At 45.2% G+C, this 6,293-nt stretch overlaps 1 pseudogene; it reads left to right on the forward strand.

Moving 5' to 3' along the window:
- The first annotated feature begins 422 nt into the window (after positions 1–422).
- LOC141311255 (uncharacterized) lies at positions 423–4,162 on the forward strand (annotated as a pseudogene).
- The last annotated feature ends 2,131 nt before the right edge of the window (positions 4,163–6,293 follow it).

Consider the following 6,293-nt stretch of genomic DNA (forward strand, 5'->3'; position numbering starts at 1 on the left):
GGGCTTAAAATTGACCTTAAAATTCACACCTGGGAACCAGAAATCTTGCTGATGGATAGGGGATTAAATACTATTTTCACTTATTAAAATGTAAATTAAATTCATTACATTAAAATGTACAAAGTCAGCAGGGGATCAAATAATATTTTTTTTTTTTGCCTCACTGTACTGTAAAAAGTCAACACAAGTGTTAACTTTGTTGCAGTGTCATTTTCCAAATGACACTTACTGCATTCTGATTCACATGGTCCCTACTGTATGCAGTATTTATTGGTCACTACACACTGAGAAGGGGATTTGTAAATGCTTGTTGTAAGTATTATAGGCTGATTTTTCATGGCCAATTGAGTGTAAAGAAATAACCAAACACATACATCAATAGGTTATAGCGAACTACACACAATTACACTAAAATTTGTAGAATGGAGGTTTTGTGCACTAAGAAGAAAAAGACTATAAGCATTGGCTGGTGATGCAATTATTAGATATTATAATTTTCTGAATATTATGAATTACAAATACCCTGTTGTTCACTAATGCTTACTCAAACAAATTAATTGTTACTATGTAAATTTCTCTGATTTACCCTTGATTATGACTTAGGGAACAACTACAGGAGCTCCTGTTAGAGTATGCAGAGGAGACACTCTTCTGCATTTCGACAGTGAGGGACTTCTGTGACAAACAACTAAAATGGGCTCTTCAGAGAGAGACAGAGCTGAATAAGATGAGAGACATCAAGGACAGTGCAGACCAAGTCAGTCTTAAATTTGACCATGTTCGGCGCTCCGAGAAAAAAGCCAAGGCGTTTGGAGAATACCTGTGGAGTGGTTTAACTCAGGTCACAGCTGACTCCAAATATAAAGAGCTTGAGGAAAAACTGAGCAAAGTCCTGAAAAAAACACTTAAAGGGCTGGAAAATCTTGACCACTTTCTGGATGCAGTAGAGAAGCTTGCCGTTACCTCACCATTTGCCTTTACTGAACAGATTTTCCTCCCAATTAAAGAGAGTCCTGAAAGTGTGCGATCAGTCGTCACAGCTGCGAGAATGGTCTCTCCTCTCCTCATTTACTTTAAACGAAATATAGGAACCTTCTTCTTTCCTTCACTCAATAACCTGGATGTCCTGGACTTTCATCTGGACAAATATATACGCATCACAAAACAAATTTGTGATAAAATGTTAGTTCATGTGATAGAGCAAGGGTAAGGACAAATTTATGTGCATACACACCTGTTGTGAATGTGGCAGAATTTTTTTTAAATGCGTATTGTACAAAGTTTTAATGAATGAGGCCCATTGGTTTTATTAATTAGACTGAAACTTTTTACAGATGGAGTACAACTTTTTTTAAAATGAGGTTGAATCTGAACTTAAGTGACAACTCCATGCAAAAAAAAATGGATCATTTGAACAAGTTGAAAAAAATCAGGTAGGATTATGATTTTATTTTTTAAATAACTTAAATACCCTTATTAAATGAATCTTTTCCCTTCAGTCAAAAGCAGATCAAATATTTTTTCTTCCCTTGTTTAGGATGGACCAGCACACCAGGATGACCTTCATTTTTCAGGAACACGCTCTGCGCTTCATTGGTGTATTTAGTCAGCGTCGCTCTAGAATGGAGCAGTTCCTGTCAGATCTGGAGGAGAGCGCAGTTCATCTGGACAGGATGAAAATGGGGGCCAGTATCTCCACTGTGGCTGGCAGTTCAGTGGGGATAGCAGGGGGAATCTTGTCCATTGTTGGTCTTGCTCTTGCACCTGTCACTGCAGGAGTGTCACTGGCTCTGACTCTGGCCGGTGTCGGTCTGGGGGTGACCAGTGGTGTCAACAGTGTCGTCACAGGCATCACTAAGGTAGCTGTCAACAGCCACCATGGAAAAAATGCACAGAGCATTTTCCAGAGATACATGGATGATGTGGGGAAGATTCTAGACTGTCTGGAGCAGGCCAGTAATGAGGAGCATTTAGAGGGACTTGATGATGTAGATATGTTTGAAGCAGGAAAGCTTATAGCTCGTGCAGGAGGAGTGGCCAAAGGCATTGATGCTCTGGTAGATGCAGCTTATGCTGTTAAAGTTCTCAAAAATGAGGAGGTGATTGCAACTGCAGCCAAAGTTGGACTCATAGAGGCGCAAAATCCTCGCAACATTCCCAAACTTGCTGCAGATCTGCCTGACATTGGCAAGCTGGCGAAAGGGACGCCACTTGCGCTCTCAAAGTCTGCTAGAGCTGGATTCATCACTCTAAATGCCCTCTTTATTGGCTTAGATATTCTTTTTATTTGCATAGACAGTATAAGTCTTCACAAAGGGAGCAAAAATGAAGTTGCTCAGCTCATCCGCTCCAGAGCAGCTCTGTGGAAATCTGAGCTGGAGGCCTGGGAGAAGATCCATGATTCCTTATGCATTGGAATATGGAGGTTTAGGAAAAGCCAGGAAGTGTTGGAGCAGCCTTTCTTTTCTTCTTTAGAGAACTTTAAAAAGTATTTTTCAAGATTAAGAACAGTTGAGATGAGCAGTTTAGTGAACAGATTGCACAGCCGGTGTTATTCCATGGAATAAGTAAGGGATAATCAACGGTTTGCCGTGCATTAAAGGATTTTAAATGCACGACGTGGAGGCTAATAACCACCCGACGCGAAGCGAAGCCTACTTATTCCATGGAATGTCAGGATACTGGATTATGATTGGCTGGCAGGTGTGCAGTAAAACCGTTTAATGCACAGGTAGTTCCAAGTCAGTTTAATCACCATTCTATATTAATGCGCTGCTTTAATTGATGCACGCAAACGCAGAGAGAGAGAGAGAGAGAGACAGAGAGAGACACAGAGAGAGAGAGAGATCGGAGATCGCATTGTGCTGCGCACATACATAAACTTCTTGTCAGCACTTCCCTGCGATTCTTATTATTAAAATATCCTAGATACTAGATTGCTACATTATATTCCTCAGCAACGAGGTGGTAAAACTGCGGTTTTTGAATGAATTCGTTGTTTGTAGAGAGAGACACGCAGACGCACAGCAATGCAGACAGGTACACACACACACACACACACACACACACACACACAACTGTCATCTCTACCTCTCTCTCGGTCGATGGATAATTTACTGAAACAAATGCTAGAATTCATTCAAATAAATGTGATCTTACCGCTCTATTTCATGTCTGTGTCTGATTTGAAGCAGGCAGAATGCTAGAGCGGCGTGTCATAACTGACGAAAATAACCGTCTTTTTTACCTATTCAGTCAAATATTGCGCTGCAAAGAGCAGTACTAGTTTTAACTTGTCTATAACTTAGCAAATGACCATGGAATAAGCGGGATAATCAACGGTTTGCCGTGCATTAAAGGATTTAAAATGCACTTCCGCTTCGCGTCGGGTGGTTATTAGCCTCCACGTCGTGCATTTAAAATCCTTTAATGGACGGCAAACTGTTGATTATCCCTTACTTATTCCATGGAATGTCTAGATACTGGATTCTGATTGGCTGGCAGGTATGCAGTAAAACCGTTTAATGCACAGGTAGTTCCAAGTCAGTTTAATCACCGTTCTATATTAATGCGCTGCTTTAACTGATGCAAGCAAACGCAGAGAGAGAGAGGTCAGAGATCGCATTGTGCGCTGCGCCGCACATACATAAACTTATTGTCAGCGCTTGCCCGCGATTCTTTTTAAAACAGCCTAGATACTAGATCGCTACATTATATTACTCAGCAACGAGGTGGTAAAACTGCTGTTTTTGAATGAATTCGTTGTAGAGAGAGACGCACAACGTGATGTTTTGTTAACAAATTTCGGGAGGAGCTCGCGCAGATAATTAACACGGCCAATTCTCCATCAGCAATCACACTCCCTATCTAATCACTACAGTCCCTTTAAATAGCCAAGCAGTCCTACCTTCTCTTATCTCCAATTTTCAGCATTGGCACTCCCAATCGCCGTAATATGTCAGAGATTCACTCATCCTCCGTGGATTATTCCTCAGATACAGGCAGCTCCTCCAGCCTCCATCCAGGTCGCCGCTCAGGCCACCAGCGCTCCGCAGGATCCACCAATCAAGCCCGCGGCTGCATCACGGGGCCGCAGGCCCTCATGCACCGCCGCTGCTCGCACTCCGAGACGCCAGCTTACGCCGTCTCCACCACCTTATAGAGGTCGGGCATCTTCCCCAGCGTCCTCTTACGCTTCTGCCTTCTTCGGCGCCCCAGCCAAGGAAAAACGGACGCAGCTCAGGCTTACCGCCTCTATCAGTCCCCGCAGCCACTTTCCTTCCTCCTCAGGCCCGTCCTCCCTTCTCATTGGCCTCAGCCACACCCCTTCCAGCCCCGCCAAACGCTTTAGCGCAGGAACCTCCCCCAGTTCCCAACTCCATCAGGACCCAGATACTAGCAGGTGCGGATGTTGATCTTTTCACCCTCTTGTCACCAATCTTACCCTCACCCGCCGATTGCCAAATCAACTGTGGCGATTTCTCAGTCACTTAAAAAAATTCAGCACCCGCCCAGTCACGCATTCGGTCATTTGCCGAGTTTACCATTGCCTTCACCCGTTACGCAGAAGTCATCTGCACCGCCTTTCCCCATAGGAGACGCGAGCTCAGCGACTATCTTACAATAGTCGCTGAGCTCGCGCTGTCATTCGGAGGTTCCCACTTTTACACATACCACAAGTTGTTCGCCGCCAAATGTGCCATCCGCGTAGCCCAGTGGAACCAGTGTCCTTATTGGGGAGCTCTGGACACCGAGCTCCATAGCAGAGTCTTCCTGGGCTGCCGTAACATCTCTTGCGCGGTTTGCCGTCCCTTTTCCCACCCCACCTCCAGCTGCACTTTCATCAATCCATCCATTCCTCCCGGCCCCGAACCATCCCAACCCAAATCCACGAGGTACGTCCCGCGTCTCATGGAGACCCCAGTTACCCCTACTCCAACACTTCGCCGCCGCCCTTCTTCCTCCGGCAACCAAGTCTGCACCGACTTCAACAGCGGCAGGTGCACCAGACAGCGCTGTCGTTTCATGCATGTGTGCAATTTTTGTGGCGGCGCTCATGCACGTCTGGTTTGTTCTGTCCATAAAGCTGCAAATAAAAATCAAAAAAGATATTTATCGACTCCTGTCAATGTTTCCCGCTTATCTGCTGAATTGCTTCATCACCCTGACCCTCATTTCGTACGTTATGTTCTTTCAGGTCTCACACATGGATTCCACCCCGGCGTCCTGAGCCTCCCCTCCCAAAACCTCATCTGCCCAAATCTGCACTCCGCTCTCACCGAACCCGAAATAGTGGACGGCCTAATCAAAAAAGAAATAGACTCAAATTTCATGATAGACCCCTTTTCTGTCCCTCCCTTTAGCATCTATCAAGTCAGCCCCATCGGCGTTGCCACCAGAAAATTCTCAAGCAAAAAACGCCTCATAATCGATCTCTCATCCCCGCATAATTCTCCATTCCCTAGCAATAACAGCCTCATTCCGCTCGAAGAGTTTTCTCTCCACTATCACGACGTCGACTAAGCCACCACCCTGATTAAAAAGGCAGGTCGCGGCGCTTGGTTGGCATTACTTCCGCCTTCAAAGTAATGCCCATCCACCCAGATTTCTGGCATTTATTTGGCATCCGCTGGGAGAATGAATTCTACTTCGCTGTCCGCCTCACATTCGGTTGCAAAAGCAGTCCTAAAATCTTCGACACGCTGTCGGAGGCAATTTGCTGGATCCTCTCCAACAATTACAACTTACCCTATCTGATCCATCTTTTAGACGATTTCTTAATCATCTCACCCCCAGACTCCATCCCAGCCGCACACCTCTTGACAACTCAAAAGCTTTTCTCAGAGCTCGAGATTCCCCTCGCCCAAGACAAAACCGAGGGTCCTAGCACTTCCATCGAATTTTTGGGCATCAATTTAGATTCCCAAAAATTCCTGGCTTCCCTACCCAAAGAAAAAATTGACAGGACAATTCTGGTAGCCTCCACTCTGTTAACCAACTCTAGCTGTTCATAACGCGAGCTGTTATCCATTCTGGGTCATCTAAATTTCGCGATGCGCATCATCCCACAAGGCCGCCCCTTTATCTCCCATCTCCTCTCCCTCTCCTCCTCCGCCCACGCCCTTGAGGACCGCATTTCCATAACTGATTTGTGCCGCAACGAGCTCAGCTTATGGATTTCCTTCCTTAAACAGTGGAACGGCTTATCGCTCTTTTACAGCAATTTGGTTTCTTCCCCAATCGATATCGAATTATATATCGACGCCGCCCCCTCCGTTGGTTTCGGAGGTTTC

Source organism: Garra rufa, chromosome 1, assembly GCF_049309525.1.
Source record: "Garra rufa chromosome 1, GarRuf1.0, whole genome shotgun sequence".
In the NCBI taxonomy this organism is placed as follows: Eukaryota; Metazoa; Chordata; class Actinopteri; order Cypriniformes; family Cyprinidae; genus Garra; species Garra rufa.